This window comes from Stomoxys calcitrans, chromosome 3 (genome assembly GCF_963082655.1).
Source record: "Stomoxys calcitrans chromosome 3, idStoCalc2.1, whole genome shotgun sequence".
Classification (NCBI taxonomy): Eukaryota; Metazoa; Arthropoda; class Insecta; order Diptera; family Muscidae; genus Stomoxys; species Stomoxys calcitrans.
This window is the reverse complement of record NC_081554.1, coordinates 37,142,268-37,159,651: the sequence shown is the minus strand read 5'-3', so window position 1 is coordinate 37,159,651 and position 17,384 is coordinate 37,142,268. Positions and strand designations below refer to the sequence as shown.

At 39.4% G+C, this 17,384-nt stretch overlaps 1 protein-coding gene and 1 long non-coding RNA gene across 5 annotated transcripts in view; both read left to right on the top strand.

Moving 5' to 3' along the window:
- LOC106082288 (zinc finger protein ush) overlaps window positions 1-17,384 on the top strand; it is a 570,300-nt gene that overhangs the window by 208,536 nt on the left and 344,380 nt on the right. The gene's annotated exons all lie outside the window — the stretch shown is intronic.
- LOC131996393 (uncharacterized) lies at window positions 1,317-10,668 on the top strand. The gene is made up of 3 exons (XR_009397834.1): window positions 1,317-2,276; window positions 3,248-3,350; window positions 9,835-10,668. It is a non-coding gene; the product is annotated as an uncharacterized LOC131996393 (long non-coding RNA).

The following is a 17,384-nucleotide window of genomic DNA, read 5'->3' as shown; positions in this document are numbered from 1 at the left end:
CGAGCAACGCTTGCAAATCATTGAATTTTATTACCAAAATCAGTGTTCGGTTCGAAATGTGTTCATTCACCGTAACGTTGCGTCCAACAGCATCTTTGAAAAAATACGGTCCAATGATTCCACCAGCGTACAAACCACACCAAACAGTGCATTTTTCGGGATGCATGGGCAGTTCTTGAACGGCTTCTGGTTGCTCTTCACTCCAAATGCGGCAATTTTGCTTATTTACGTAGCCATTCAACCAGAAATGAGCCTCATCGCTGAACGGTGAATGAACACATTTCGAACCGAACACTGATTTTGGTAATAAAATTCAATGATTTGCAAGCGTTGCTCGTTAGTAAGTCTATTCATGATGAAATGTCAAAGCATACTGAGCATCTTTCTCTTTGACACCATGTCTGAAATCCCACGTGATCTGTCAAATACTAATGCATGAAAATCCTAACCTCAAAAAAATCACCCTTTACCTTGCCACAAGATATTGTTCTGATATTTTAAATCTGTTACATGGTGTTTCAATGTGAATTTCATTCACATCATCATAAAAATCGTCAACTTCCCAAATTTGGTTTTAAGTGCTGCGATTAATTTAGCTTATCAAGTTGCACCACTTGTGTATCTATCGCAGCCAGTATCTATTTTTTTGATTTTTTTTTTCAATTTGAATTAGTCATTTCGATATGAGTTTCCAATGCTTTGCTCTGTTAGACTTTACTTTCAGCTGCTGCCTTACCGACAACATCAATTAAAAGATATATTTTTGAAGTAATCAGATTTTTCCACATTTTTTTTTCTTCATTCCAATTGCATTTGTTGTGCTAGAGATAAGCAGGCGTTGTGAAGCCCAATGGCAGCAGCAGTAATGGCTGGCATTAAACATTTGTACACCCACCTTTCAATATCTTTTCGATTTCTCTGGGAAGACTGGTGAACGAGAATGAAATGTTTCTATCTCCTTCCACTTGACATGGATAAATTACCCGCAATAAAGTCAATGCTGGGCTACTCTGTATACTGGTTCAACTAATGAAGTCGCTGTTAAAGTGTAGAGTAAAACTAAATTGGGTTGATTGGACTTATGTCATATGTACATTAAGCACACCCTTCACCATAGGATGGGGTTATGCTAAAACAATTATTCCACATGAAACCCCTTGAATTATGGATTTTAGACCTAATACAAACAGCCAAGGGTTGTATAAAGGCGAGTTTGTGGTACATATGCAATATTACTTAATGGATTTCAGACCTTTAGTTCCATCTATGAAGAAAGTACGAAATGGTATCAATTTTGAAACCCAAATGTGCGTGTTCAAAGTACGTTTGAACATGAAGTCATGTGCACCCATGTGCAGACATGCGTTCACGTATGCACATGACCCACTGTGCATAACGGTACATTGAAGTAAGTTCTTAATCGCTGATTCCGCCTTGACTTCATATTTGTTTACCTGGAATTGTTGCTTGTAGCTTGGAAAGTTGACCGTTTTCGCGGGGTCCAAGTGACAAGCAACAACCAAAAAAAGATCAGTCTCGTTTTAAATCTCAAACCCGCGCATCGTATTCTCTCCCCCTCAAAGTGAAAACCCAAGTGAAGTGAAAAGTAAAAAGTGAACATACATACAAACATATATAGCTAGAGTGAACATTGCAACAATAAACTTTGAAACAGTGAACTAATATATTTAACATTTTAGATACAAAGTGACACAATAACAACCGACTCAAAAACCAAATCTACACTCGACCCACAATTGCAACATCACAGCAACCATAAGTGCGGGACACAACATACAACACCAACTAATTCTAATATTGCAAACCCCCCACCTGTTAAATACAATGTCTATCTACTACAATCAACTATACTCATAATTTAAATTTTAATCTACTTACTACTGCTACTTAAATCTATGAATTGTGCTATCTAAACCTAAATATTTGCTACTTAAACACTACGATCTACTTATAACTAATGAATTTAAATAACATAGAAAAGAACATCACAATAAACAATCACCACCACATTTGAATTTTAAACATAAAACTTCCTATGTTTTATTTCGGAAGGCAAAACCCTTAGTTTGACCCCAAACATTTGGTCCTTCGAACCGGATAAGTGGTTTTTTTAAATAATTAAAAAACCAAAAATCAAAAAAAATTTTCTGTTTTCTGCCCAAAAATAATTCATTTTCATTTCAAAAGACCCAGTGACCGAAACACAAAAAATTCGCAACAACAAAAGTGCAGTGACCCACCAATTAAAAGCAAAAGTAATAGAGAAAAGTGCGAAAAAAGGGTTGGTTACACACAACCGTACATACAGACACGTATGGACGGACGGCCAACATAAAACAAGTCACAAAACACATATAAAAGGAATTTGGCCATAGTTATTAAAAGCAACACAAAAAAAATAATTTTTTTATTTATTAAGCGGCTTCGGAAACCCATAATTTGTTTTCTGGATTTATTTTATTAATTTCTTGATAAAATAATCCAACCAAAGCGGTATCAAAAAGAAATAAACAAAAAAAAAAGAATAACACAGTTGCAAAGGACAAGAAGACTCATACAAAATAAAAGATAATTAAATCAACAGGGTGACCCGTGTAAAAATAAAAATAATTAATTAAATTTTAATGTGCAAAAAATTGACCCCAAAATCATTAGAAGTTGTGGTAAATCAAAAAAGAAGTGTGCAAAAGACCCAAAAAAACGTAAAGTGACCCGCACAGTGGAACAGAAGTGGAAAAAAGTGGAATTTCAAAAAAAAATTATAAAAATCAAAAAATTTTTAAATTGTTTAAAGAAGTTTCTTTGTGTTAAATTGAAAAAAAAGAGCTAAAAAATTGAAAAATTTAACAATTTATCGTCCAACCCAAAATTTATGTTAATTTTTTCTACATATTTTGAAAAATTTTTTTCTCTAAAAATCATAAATTTTTCAGTATTTTAACTTAAAAAACAAATTAGAGTGTTAAAACAGAATTATGGGTTGCTCGATAAATTTGTAAATCTTATCCCAAACTAATTCTTTCTTTTTCTATCAAACATAAAATATTGTGCATTTTCAAAAAACCCCAACAAAATCAAATTCGTGCGTTCCGTGTAAAAACACAAAAACAAAAAATCTACGCTCTGGGATAAAAACGGAAAAACCCGCTACAACGGTTAAATTCCCAAAACTTCATCAAATCAAAAACACTAAAACAACAAAATCCAAGACTCTAACGACACAAAGCTACAAAAATTGCAAAAGGCGCCAACACACAATTCTGGACCCAAGCCAAGCGCCCACCTACACACACACACACATACACACACATCAAAAAAGAAGCTTCAAAGTGAGTACCATTTTGTTTTTCTATTAAAGTGCGCTTGGGTATTACGTCATACATAACCTTTTTTTCAAAAAAGGAAAAGTTCATACATTTACCCAGCGTACTTTAATATTGTTTTTGATCGTTTTCTGATTATGAATCGCTAATTCGGTTGTCTGATAAATTTTGACCCAATTAATTTTGACCCAAATTAATTTGATCCAAGTGAATTTGACCCAATATAGCAGACCCTACTTTCAAGGCAGTGTGTAGGATTTTCGGGACAGACATCCACGAGATTTTTTGTTGAAATTTTTTATAAAGAAAAGGAAAAGTGTCTAAGAAAAATCGAAGTGCTTTTAGAAAAGAAGAAGTTTTTTTTTATCAAGAATTGTTTTTGTGTGAGAAATAACGAAAATAATATTGCGTGCTGGCCTCATTTGTCTTCGAAATTTTAAAACTTCATTCTATTGCACAAATTTAAGTGGAAACGGTCGGAAAGGACTGTGGTTGTTTGTGCAATCCTTTGTTGTTTTTTATACAGAAAGCAAATTGACCCAACGAGTCAAAGCAGTATTATTGTAAAGAATCATCTAGTTCTGTATGCCAAATTTTGAAAAGTGAAAGTTTAATTTTTTTTGGAGAAAAATAAATTTTTTTTGCAACTTTAATTCGAGCGGAATTAAATTGCTGGTGTATTGCGATTTGAAAGGAAAATTTTTCTTACAATTTTTTGCGGCTATTGTATAATCGATATCATCAGAAATATTAACCTGTTTTTTTTTCTAGTGACCCAGATAAAACATTTATTACGAATTTTGTAAAAAGTTTCAGGTTTGACCCTTAGATATTTGACCCATCATCAAGACACACATTTTTTTTTCTCGCATTAGGTTTTTTTGAAATAGATTTGATTTCTACAAATAACCAGTTTTTTTTTAGGACATTTTGTTGTAAAATTTTCCTTGGTTTTATAGTTTTTTGACCCTATTTAAAACATATACAAGCCAATTACAAAATGGATAAGAATTTACGCGAAAGATTTGTAAACTGTGTGGATGATTTAGTGGATTTTGAGACCGTTTACTCCGCGGCTAAGTCGGATGATAATATACATTCGTTAGAAATCACGCGGGTAGAACTCAATTCTTTATGGGATCAAATCAAGAAGGCATACTTAGATTGTAGGGATCGCATTCCGGAAAAGGATGAGACACCTATAGATAAAACTAAGCTTCGAAATAGCTACAAACAGGCACTAGAAACTTATAAACGGTGTTTAAGCTCTCTTAACGGAGAAATTTTGGCCCTTAACGAGCAACAAGATCAAGAAAAACAGGAGAGAATATCGATGACCCAACAGCGAGACACTAATGATTTTTCACCAGCTCTAAGATTGCCGCCCTGTGACACAGATGTTTTTAAAGGGGGATATCGCGAATGGCCTACCTTTAGGGATTTATTTTCAGCAATTTACATTAACAATTCAAAATTAAGTAAAGTCGAGAAGTTGTTTCACTTAACCCAGAAAACAGCAGGAGAAGCCCGCGAAATAATTTCCAATGTTCCACTGACCCATGAGGGTTTCGACATAGCGTGGAGAAATCTCGTTCATAGGTACGAAAATAAACGCATGCAGGTAAATGAGCAATTGCGAGCTCTTTTTAATTTACCTTCGGTTTCCGTTGATAACGCGTCAACAATCCAGAAATTACAGCGCACTATAGGTAGTTGTACCCAAACTTTACAGACCCTTGAAGTAGAAACGGGGGGATGGGACCCAATCTTAGTTTATCTTGTGTCAACCAAACTACCAAGAATATTTTTAGAAGAATTCGAAAGCAGCCTAGCAGATTGTTCGTCTCTTCCATCGTGGAATCAATTAGATGTATTTTTGACCCATAAATTCAAGACCCTAGAATCAGTCGGCAATATCAAGCCACAATATTCGAGATATAATCAACCCAGATCGGAGTACGATAAGCGGGAAAAGCGAGTTAATAGTTTTCAAACAAATGTAAATCCCAATTTCAAGAACACGGGCTCAAGACCCAGCAACAACACACAATCACACTATAATGCTCAGAATAACAAACCGGTTTGTCAACTTTGTAAATCCAATCATTCTTTGCGAGAATGTCCTCAATTTCTAGAAAGGTCGATCAACGATCGAATAAACATTGTTAAGACAGGTCATCTTTGCTATAACTGCCTTTCTTCGGATCATGGAGTCAGGGAGTGTAAAAGTCGTTTTAGTTGTAGGGAATGTAGTCAAAGACACCACAGTTTGATACATAAAGGCAACCAGAGCCAGTACCCTACAACAGGCACACACCAACGAGGCGGAGCACGACCTAGCACCAGTGCTGCCGCTCTCAACACTTTAGTTCAACCCGGTAGACAGGAAGCACGACCTAGCACCAGTGCTACTGATCCTACCACCCTAGCTCAACCGGTTAGCGAATACGCACGCCCTAGTACCAGTGCTGCCGCTTCAACCACCCTAGTACAACCATCGGTATCGCCAAATATACAGTCCACACCTTGTTTAGAAGCACCTTGTTCAACGACTTTGACACTTCAGGAAATCAGACCCACTCCGCAACCCAAAGAGACACTTTTGTTCACAGCAATAGTTCAAATCAAATCTAGAGGACATAGATATGATGCCAGGGCAATCATCGATCCTGGGTCACAATCAACTTTCATATCAGAAAAAATTAGAAACAAATTGCAACTTCCAACAGTTAAGAATTTAATTCACGTCACAGGTTTAAGCGACGCAGTTTCTGAAACATCGACAAAAGCTTGCGTCTTCAATCTTTGCTCACGAGTAAATCCTAGTTTTGAGCTGGAGGTTTGGGCACCAGTCTTAAAGACCCTACCTTCTCATTTACCAACACACAATTTAAGGCAAAATCAATTTGGAGATTTTGCACACCTTAGTCTCGCGGACCCCCGATTCTTTGAAAGTCGACCCGTGGACATGTTAATCGGATTAGATATTGGACCCCTTATATTCACAAAAGGCGGTACTATGAAATCCTTTGGATCACTTATAGCGCAGGACACCGTTTTTGGGTGGATCATAGGAGGACCCATTACGGAAGACCCTAAATCCGACAGACAAATCACACTTTATAGTGCATCATCATTAGAAAAGATAATCACTCGCTTTTGGGAGGTGGAAGAGACCCCAAAAAAGGTTTTGAGGTCAGCAGAAGATATTTATTGCGAAAATAATTACAAAAATACAACACGACGTAATGAGGCGGGGAGATATATCGTAACTTTACCTTTTAAAAGCTGTTCAGAGATCGGTTCATCTAGGAACATCGCATTGGCACAGTTTCATAGAATGGAGAAAAAGTTGTCTAAGACCCCAGATATTAAAGCACATTATGATGCAGCCATATTAGAGTATTTGGAATTAGGACACATGAGGAAGGTAGACCCAAACAGCGTATATAAGACCCCTCACTACTACTTACCTCACCATGCAGTTATCAAACCAGATAGGGTTACCACAAAACTTAGAGTGGTTTTTAACGCATCTAGCCCAACATCAAACAAGAAAAGTCTTAACGATATCTTACATACAGGACCCATACTTCAGCAAGACCTTGTGCTACAAGTGTTGAAATGGAGATTTTTTAAGTACGTCTTCAATGCAGACGTGACAAAAATGTATCGTCAGATCTTAGTAGACCCCAATCAAACAGCTTTTCAAAGAATTCTCTTTCGTAAATCAGAAAACCACCCAATTGAGGATTACGAACTCTTAACTGTTACCTTCGGCATAAATTGCGCCCCATTTTTAGCGATTAGGACCCTTCTCCAGTTAGCAGAAGACGTGAAAGATTCTCATCCGTTAGGATCAAGAATTATTAAAGAAAATTTATATGTCGATGATGTATTAGCGGGCGGACACTCCATAGAAGAAGCTACAGCAGCTAGGAGGGAATTAGCCTCCGCATTAGAATCAGCTGGTTTCGAGCTAAGAAAATGGGCGTCAAATGACACACGTTTGTTAAAGGATTTAAATGAAGACATGCTTCTTCCAATAGATTGGTTAAATATTTCCGAAGCTTCTTCGACAAAGACCCTAGGAATTCGTTGGAATATATCAGGTGATAATTTCACTTTTACGGCCCCTACAGTTGAAGAAAAGCAAATGAGCACCAAGCGAGAAGTATTATCAACGATAGCAAAGTTTTTCGACCCATGTGGATGGTTAGCGCCAGTAATAGTTGTAGCCAAGTTAATCATGCAACAGGTTTGGCTAGATAAGGTAGAATGGGACGACTCGTTGAAGCCAGTGACTCAAATGAACTGGAATAACTTTGTGAGAGGTAGCCATTCTATAGACACTGTATCGATACCAAGATGGGTTCGGTTTACACCTGCTAGTATTGTGGAAATACATGGATTCTGCGACGCGTCAGAAAGCGCATATGCAGCCACAATTTATATACGCGTTGAACACATCGATAAAACTGTAGACACTTTTCTTCTAGCAGCCAAGACCCGAGTAGCCCCAGTTAAGAAAATCTCTCTGCCAAGGTTAGAATTATGCGGTGCAGTTATGTTGTCAAAGTTAACAAATGCCATTGTGCCTAAGCTTCAATTATCAAAGTTTACGACCCATTTCTGGACCGACTCTACAATCGTTCTAGCCTGGCTACAAAAGCCACCATGCTCATGGAGCGCTTTCGTTGGTAACAGGGTTTCAGAGATATTAGAGAACGTCGGCGGTGAGAATTGGAAACATGTTGACTCAGAATATAATCCTGCAGATGTAGCAAGTCGTGGCTGTTCTCCTGACGACTTAATAGCTCATAATTTATGGTGGACGGGACCCCAGTGGCTCAAATTGCCGCATGATCAGTGGCCGCAAGACCGAGTTAATACAGACACTAATCTTGAAGCAAAACAAGTTAAAGTATTCGCAACAGGCACTTTTGATGACCCTTTGACTCGATTTTCGTCTTTAGCTAGAGCATATCGTGTTTTGTCTTACGCAGTTAGGTTCTGGCGTAACACAGGTTCAACTAGATCCTCACTTAAAATTTCATCGCAAGAAATAACCAGCCCAGAGCTCATAGACACAAAGATGCGTCTTATAGTGGCAACTCAGAAACATTACTTCGTTGAGGAATACAGTTCTTTGACCCAAAAGAAAAGGCTTTCACCTAGAAGTAGTCTTTTACCATTCAACCCCTTCATAGATAGAAAAGGAGTAATTAGATCCAATGGTCGTTTAGTTCAATCGCCAGCTTTGACGTACAGCGAACGTCATCCAATCTTAATCCCATATGATTCGCGATTTGCACTCCTTCTAGTGGAATTTGTTCATAAAGTCTCAATGCACGGAGGCAATCAACTTATGACCCGGCTCATCCGTACGGAGTTTTGGATATTCAGATTGAAACAGTTGATCAAGAAAGTTATACACAATTGCAGAGTTTGTACCCTATATCGATTAAAGACTCAGACCCAAATTATGTCATCTCTTCCACCCGAGCGTACTACTTTATCCAGACCCTTTACGAATACAGGGGTAGATTTTGCAGGACCCTTCGGAATCAAAAGCTTAACAGCACGAGCGTGTTTAATAACCAAGGGTTATATCTGCATATTTGTTTGTTTTGCGACAAAAGCCATCCACTTAGAAGCAACAAGTGATTTATCGACTCAATCATTTCTGGCGGCATTAGCTCGTTTCATAGGAAGGAGAGGGTGCCCAGAAAAGATATATTCCGACAATGGAAAGAATTTTATAGGCGCAGCAGAAATGCTCAAGAAAGATCAGAAAGAGTTTATGAAAAGTTTACAGAGCAGCGCCATTCAGCAACATGCTCATCAGAATTTAGAGTGGAAATTTATTCCTCCAGGAGCTCCCCATATGGGGGGATTGTGGGAGGCAGGAGTTAAATCATTCAAGATACACCTTAAGAAGTCTATGCCCAAAATGAACTTCACGTTCGAAGAACTGTCAACCATATTGGCACGTATCGAGGCCTGCCTCAATTCACGACCCCTTAGTCCAGCTTCTGAAGACCCTAACGATTTAGCACCCTTGACCCCAGCTCACTTCCTTATAGGCTCTTCCCTTTTGACCCCGGCAGAACCCGACATCTCAGAGGAGGACATAACGCTTGCAAATCGGTGGAAGAGATTAAAGATTATATCCCAAAACTTTTGTCAGAGGTGGAAGTCAGAGTACTTAAATGAGCTTCACCGTAGATACAAATGGAAGTATCAGCAAGATAACATACAGGTCAATGATTTAGTTGTCATCAGGGATGAGAGATATCCCACCGAGTGGAAGTTAGGACGAGTTTTTAAAACATACCCCGGTGTTGATCAGAACACTCGAGTTGTAGATATTCGAACTTCCAATGGCATAGTCAGTCGACCCATAACTAAGATTGTCAAATTATTCTCAGACACCCCTAGCAATTCATAATCACATCAAAACACGGTACTCACGAGATTTTGGTTACAGATAATGGCCGGATATTTACCTCGCCCAGAGTCCCCACGACCCGCCAGACCCACACGCCCTCGCTTCGACCCACGGGAACCCAGGTATCGCCCCGCATCTTGGCAGTATGCCTGTGGCCTCTGCCAGGAGGACCACGCCATACGGTCATGCCCGCGGTTCCGGCAAATGACACCGTATCAGAGATACGAGACAGTTGAGAGACGGAGTTACTGTCGGAACTGTCTGGCGCGCAGCCATCTGGCCCCAGACTGCCCCGTGGTCACTGCCTGCCGAACATGCGACTACCGCCATCACACAATGCTGCATGGAGCCCCACAGCTTAGGGAGACATATGGCAGCTACAGCCCGCCCCCAATGGAGATTGCCAACCCACGGCAACTTGCAATCGAACCAGCCAACCAGATGCCCATCGTCCAAGGCCCTCCCCCGGTCGAGATACCTTACAGCCGGGCCACTGTTTTTGTACCCACGGCGATGGTGGAATTGGCACCCGAGGAGCAGGACGATTGGGCTGGGGTACGGGTACTTTTGTGCCAGGCATCGACCATCACCCGAATCGCGGCAGCCACAGTAACTCGCCTGGGGATACCAACGAGAGAGCGCAGAGGGCACCGTCTGGCAACAATAAGACTTCGGTCAAGGCATGCGTCGAGGAGGACCATGTATACCATCCGGGCAGTGGTGACCCGGGATTTGCCGCGACGACCCTATTCAGATCCCATCATTCCCGACCCCACAAGCAGCCTAAGATCCCTTTCTTTGGCAGATGCTGACCCTAGAGGCAACGAACCAATCGATGTAGAGGTAGGGGCCGATGCCTCCGCCCACCTCCGGAGGAGTGGTGTTGTACAACCCGGATTGGGAGCCGTCTTCGCCCAGGAGACAGATTGGGGATACGTGTTCGTCGGCCCAGTCACCTCACAGGCAAGAAACCAAAATTAAAAAGGTAAGATGTCACTTCGTCACTTGGAGGGGGAGAATGTTCAAAGTACGTTTGAACATGAAGTCATGTGCACCCATGTGCAGACATGCGTTCACGTATGCACATGACCCACTGTGCATAACGGTACATTGAAGTAAGTTCTTAATCGCTGATTCCGCCTTGACTTCATATTTGTTTACCTGGAATTGTTGCTTGTAGCTTGGAAAGTTGACCGTTTTCGCGGGGTCCAAGTGACAAGCAACAACCAAAAAAAGATCAGTCTCGTTTTAAATCTCAAACCCGCGCATCGTATTCTCTCCCCCTCAAAGTGAAAACCCAAGTGAAGTGAAAAGTAAAAAGTGAACATACATACAAACATATATAACTAGAGTGAACATTGCAACAATAAACTTTGAAACAGTGAACTAATATATTTAACATTTTAGATACAAAGTGACACAATAACAACCGACTCAAAAACCAAATCTACACTCGACCCACAATTGCAACATCACAACAACCATAAGTGCGGGACACAACATACAACACCAACTAATTCTAATATTGCAAACCCCCCACCTGTTAAATACAATGTCTATCTACTACAATCAACTATACTCATAATTTAAATTTTAATCTACTTACTACTGCTACTTAAATCTATGAATTGTGCTATCTAAACCTAAATATTTGCTACTTAAACACTACGATCTACTTATAACTAATGAATTTAAATAACATAGAAAAGAACATCACAATAAACAATCACCACCACATTTGAATTTTAAACATAAAACTTCCTATGTTTTATTTCGGAAGGCAAAACCCTTAGTTTGACCCCAAACAGTGCGAATGGTGAACCCAATACAACAACGCAGTTCATATAGTCGGCGTTGACAAATTTTTTCACAGCTTGTAATTCTGTAATTGCATTCTTTCTTCTGTCAGTTATCAGCTGTTACCTTTAGCTTGCTTTAGAAAAAAAAAAGTGTAAAAAAAGTATATTTTATTAAAGTTCATTCTAAGTTTTATTAAAAATGCATTTACTTTCTTTTAAAAAATCCGCAATTACTTTTTGGGCAACCCAATATTTTGATGCGTGTAACTATGCTATCGTCGTCATACAGCACATACAGCTCGTGGTTCATACGTCGCCTATATTCTCCGTTAACGCAAACTGGTCCATATATTTTACGAAGAATCTTTCTCTCAAATACTCCAAGCACTGCCTCATCTGCTTTCACAAGTACCCATGCTTCAGAACCATATGACAGCACGGGTAGTATCAGTGTCTTGTAAAGTGTAGTCTTCGTCTGTCGAGAGGTGGCCTTGTTTCTTAACTGCTTACTTAATTCGAAGTAACATCTGTTTGCCAATATTATTCTTCGCTTAATCTCAAAACGGGTGTCATTCGTTTCGGTTAGGGCGGTGCCGAGGTAGATAAAGTTACTGACTGTCTCAAAGTTGTGGTTCGCAACTTTCTCCATTTTCTTTATATGCTTGGTTGTGCAAGGCTTTTTGGAAGCTGAAATCATCCATTTCGTCTTATCTCCATTTACTGCCAGACCCATTTTCACTGACTCTCTTTCGGTTCTTTCAAAGGCTGTAGTTACTACTTCTTAACCAAATAGTGACGAAAATAGTCTAGAAGCGTCAATTCACACGAACGAGGCGGCCAATCGACAGGGCCATTCCTTCAGATAACACGTTCATTAAACTTTCTCTTATAATGTCAACTAGCAACCCGGTGGTCCACTTCGCTGCCCCCGTTTATGACACCCGCTTTTTATTGGAGGACTTCCAAAAACCTATGTAGTCCCTCGATTTATAGGATTCCCTATAAAAAGTACCAAATAGTACCCCGAATAACAATATATCGGAAAAATCATTAAATCGCCCAATATATATTATCAAGGTATAAATGAATCCCAATTTTGAACACTTTAGATCAATTCGTAAAGAAAGTACCATTTTGTTAGTTTTAGTACCTAAATGTATGATTTCCATAAAAATCTTCTGATCGCTCAAAATTTATGTTAAGGTGTAGCTGTATCCCCATTTTGAGAGCTCAAGATCACTTCGTAAAGAAAGTTCCATTTTTGGTCGGCCAAAATTTATAGTCGGCCAAAATTTATAGTCAAGGTGTAGCTGTATACCAATTTTGATCACTCTGTAAAGAAAGTACCATTTTGTATGTTTTAGTACCTAAATGAACTATCCCATATTTACTGTCAAAGTATAATCGTATCTCAATTTTGAGTGCTTTAGCTCAATTCATAAAGAATGTATCACTTTGTACGTTTTATTACCTAAATGTATGATTTTGAATAATATTCTGGTCACCCAAAAATTTATAGTCAAGGTGTACTTTTATCACAATTTTGAAATATTAAGATCACTCTGTAAAGAAGGTATCATTTTGTATGTGTGATTACCTAAACATACGAAACAATACGTTTGAGTAACTAAACATACGTTCGCTGTAGGCGAAGATAAGTAAGCTATTTCGTACTATTTTGCACTTTCTGGTACGAAAATGTACGAATTTTGATGAATCATTTATTCACCCATCATATTTTCCCTTGTTGTACTTGCATGCCAAATTTCAGACCTCTAGCTCCATCTGAACAGAAAGTACCAAATGGTACCAATTTTGGTAACAAAATGTATGAGTTTTTAATAGGTCATTTAGTCACCTATCATATATTTCTTAGTTGTAGTTACATGCCAATTTTCAGATCCCTTGCTCGATCTATGAAAAAGGTACCAAATGGTACCAATTTTGGCATCAAAATGTGCAAATAGTGAATAGAACATTTAGACACCCATCCTATATTTCTAAGTTGTACCTACATGCCAAATTTCATACCTCTAGCTCCATCTGAAGAGAAAGTACCAAATGGTACCAATTTTGGTATCAAAATGTACGAATTTTGAATAGATCATTAAGTCAACCATAATATATTTCTTAGTTGTACCTACCTGCCAAATTTCGATCCTCTAGCTCCATCTATAAAAAGAGTACCAAATAGTACCAATTTGGGTACCAAAATGTTCAAATTGCGAAAAAAAACAATATATTCGCCCATCATATGTTACTTAGTTTTGCCTACATGCCACAATTCAGATCTCTTGCTCCATCTGTACAGAAAGTACCAATATTGGTACCAAAATGTACGAATTGAAAAAAGATCCCAGTCACCCATCATATATTTCCAAGTGATTCCTAAATGCCAAACTTCAGACCTCTAGCTCCATTTGTAAAGTGGCAGTCTATCATCTGACTCACTTAGACGTTTTCGTCCATTGTGATACCACAGGGACAGAAGAGAAGATGCCTTCTAGCTCCTACCGTTAAACCTTCATGATCGCTTTAAAAAGCCCAATAACTTGCGAATATTCACACCTGCTAAATCAGACAAGTTCTTATAGAAATGAGAACCTAAAGTGGAACTCCTTCTGTCTGCCAGTGCGGGACACACACACAGAAGGTGTTCTATTGTCTCTTCCTCTTCGATGGCCTCACAGTTTCTGCAAAAGTCTTTGCTGGCAACCTTCAGCTTGTCAGCATGTTTTCCGATTGGACTGTGACCTGTCATGACGGACACAATGACTGAGACGTCTGTTCTAGCCACTGACAGCAAATCGCTTGATCTCTTCAAGTCTATATAAGGCCACATTGTTATGGAATGCTCACAGCCCCCTCTTTGTGACCATTTGTCATTTGTTGTCCTTCAGGTCTGGTCCTGAAAACTTAGCTTATATGTCGTTAGTCTCGCAAACTCGTCCGCTCTACAATTCCCTGGGATATCTCTGTGACCCGGAATCCAGAACAGGTGAATGTTTAACTGTTCAGCCATCTCGCTAAGAGATCTGCGACAGTCGAGGGCAGTCTTTGTGTTCAGAAATACGATCTCCAAGGATTTAATGGCTGCCTGGATGTCTGAGAAAATGTTTATGCTAATCATCGTTATGACGTTATATCATAGCCATTCCACCACTTCCTTAATTGCAAGGATCTCCGCTTCATACACACTGCTGTGGTCGGGCAACCTTTTCCACACGACCAGTTCTAGATCTTTAGAGTATACCCCAAAGTCCACCTGGTCGTCTAGAAAGAAAGTACCAAATCATTTAGTCACCCATTTAGTCACATCATTTAGTCTCCCATCATATATTTCCATCTGTAAAGAAAGTACCAAATGATACTAATTGCGGTACTAAACGTACGTTTCCTCCCATTACCAGTACTATTTTTCGATTTTTTCTATTCACCTTCATTCCTTTGCACCAGGTGTCTTTTAAGTCAAATTTCAAAATTCTACCTCTGTCCATCCGCCCTGTTCAAAGTTCACTCATTTCGTACCTTTTTGGTACTTTTTTAATTCCTAAATGTACAATTTCCATAAAGTCTTATATTATTGGGTTGCCCAAAAAGTAATTGCGGATTTTTTAAAAGAAAGTAAATGCATTTTTAATAAAACTTAGAATGAACTTTAATCAAATATACTTTTTTTACACTTTTTTTCTAAAGCAAGCTAAAAGTAACAGCTGATAACTGACAGAAGAAAGAATGCAATTACATAGTCACAAGCTGTGAAAAAATTTGTCAACGCCGACTATATGAAAAATCCGCAATTACTTTTTGGGCAACCCAATTTATATTATATAGTTTCAAACTTTAAAGCTGTAGTTCAATTTACAAAGAAAGTACCAAATAGCACCAATTGCTGCACTCAACGTATTACTTCTCGTACTTTCGTACTTCCGGTACGACTTTTCAAATAATTTACCAAACCTTATTTTTTAAGACGCTCTTTAATTTAAGCCCAATAACATTATTCTAGCCCTTTCCTTTCGCGCTGGACAAATATGTACCATTTCGTAATTTTTAGTACCTAAATGTCTAGGACCCATGATCAATATTCTTGCGAATTTTATGGTTCTATTTAGCTTAAGCCAAATTCTTCAACATCAGCTTTATTTGGGCCCATGCCCCGACGGAAGACAAAGACGAGCAGACCAAGGATATATTCTACGAGCGCCTAGAGAGAGAATATGACCGCTGCCCCGCCCATGATATTAAAATCGTTCTGGGAGATTTTAGTGCGAAAATAGGGAAGGAAGACATTTTTGGTCCAACAGTCGGAAAGCCTCCACGAGATAACGTCCAGTAATGGGTTGAGGCTGATGGATTTCGCCGCGGCTAAAAACATGGTAGTTAGTAGCACCAGATTTCAACATAAAAATATTCACAAAGCCACATGGCTGTCACCCGATCAAAACACGAGAAACCAAATTGGTCACATTGTGATGGATGGAAGGCATTCATACAGCGTGTTAGATGCACGATCGATCCGTGGAGCGAATATAGATTCGGATCATTTCCTTGTTGCAGCAAAGGTTCGCACCCGTTCGAACATGGCGAGGAAAGTACGATCTGACACTGCCGGAAAAGCTGCAAACACAACAAATGGCAGCGGCATACTCCACTCGACTGATCCAACTGCTTGATGAAAGCACTCCTTGTTTCGATTATATAATGGCGCAGTGGCAAACTATTGCCCACTCCATGAAAAATGGCGCGAAACCCGTACTTGGGTGCCGGAAGCCTCCTCCAAAAAACCCATGGTACGACCAAGAGTGTCGAGATGCTAATGAAGCCAAGAATGTGGCATATAGAGCAAACCTGCAACCAGTAGCAACGTGCCAAATGAAGGAGAGATATTCGGAGAAAAGGAGAGAGGAGTAACGTCTATTCCGCAGAAAGAAAAAGGAATTGTACAGACATGAGTGTGAGAGAATTGAGATGTACAGAAGTCAGAAAGAAGTCAGAAAATTCTACCAAAGAATTAAACATCAAAGCAATGGCTTTGGTGCAGGCACATCCTCCTGCAGAGACAAAGAAGGAAATCTGGTAACTGACACAGATAACATGCTGAGGATATGGAAAGAACATTTTACCCAACTGCTAGTGTCCGATGTTGGCGGCGAAGAGGATACCGCAGAACCAATCCCTGATGATGGTATAGAATGTTTACCTCCTAGTCAGAATGAGGTCCAAGTAGCAGTGACCCGACTGAGGAATAACAAGGCAGCAGGAGCCGACGGGTTACCCGCCGAACTATTAAAGACCGGAGGCGACACACTGATAAGGCGTATGTATCAGCTTATCTGCGTAATCTGGCTAGAAGAACGCACAACCGATGATTGGAACCTCAGCATACTATGCCCCGCACACAAGAAAGGAGACAAGGATGGAATGTGCCAACTACAGGGAATAAGTCTCCTCCCCATCGCATACAAAATACTCTCGAGCGTTCTGTGTGAAAGATTAAAACCTAAAGTCAATGAGATAATTGGCCCCTATCAATGCGGCTTTAGACCTGGTAAATCCACCCTAGACCAGATATTCACACTGCGCCAAATCCTGGAAAAGACCCGAGAAGGACAAATTAACACCTACCATCTCTTTGTTGACTACAAAGCCGCCTTCGATACTCCTTTACGTTCAAAGGTATTTCAAGCAATGTCTGAGTTTGGTATCCCTGCAAAATTAATAAGACTCTGCAGGATGACACTTCCTGATACACGTTCCTCAGTAAGAATAGGAAAGAATCTCTCCGAA